Source organism: Chrysochloris asiatica, unplaced genomic scaffold (assembly GCF_000296735.1).
Source record: "Chrysochloris asiatica unplaced genomic scaffold, ChrAsi1.0 scaffold00061, whole genome shotgun sequence".
Taxonomy (NCBI): Eukaryota; Metazoa; Chordata; class Mammalia; order Afrosoricida; family Chrysochloridae; genus Chrysochloris; species Chrysochloris asiatica.
In genome coordinates, this window is record NW_006408579.1 from 759,729 (window position 1) to 760,238 (window position 510).

General features: G+C 35.7%; 1 protein-coding gene across 2 annotated transcripts in view; it reads right to left on the reverse strand.

Moving 5' to 3' along the window:
• The window catches only part of STXBP5L (syntaxin binding protein 5-like), a 526,662-nt gene that overhangs the window by 333,938 nt on the left and 192,214 nt on the right, over positions 1–510 (reverse strand). The window lies entirely within an intron of this gene.

Sequence of the window (510 nt, forward strand, 5' to 3'; positions counted from 1 at the left end):
TGTTTGTGTGTTCTTTAAAAAAAGCTAAAGTGGATAAAGAGAAATACTTTTAACTGATGGTATATGGAGGGGATTATAATCAATGTAATGAAACAAGTTATAGGAATGATTGAATGTGAAACTGATGATGTACCCTGTAAACTTTCACTCAATCCACAATAAAAACCTTAAATTAAAAAAGAAAAAGAAAAGAAAATTACAGATCAATATCCTTCATGAATATAGTTGTGAAATTTCTCAATAAAATTCTAGCAAACAGAATTCAATATTGTGGTTAGATGCCATCGAGTCTTCATCTTCTTCTCTGACCCTCCACCTTACCAAACATGATATCCTTCTCCAGTGACTGGTCCCTCCAGACAATATGTCCAAAGTATGAGAGATGATGTTTGGCCATACTAGCCTCCAAGGAGCACTCTGGCTGTATTTCTTCGAACAGTATCTGTTGTTTCTTTTGGCAGCCCATGACACTTTCAGTATTCTACTCCAACACCAGAACTGACGGTCTTC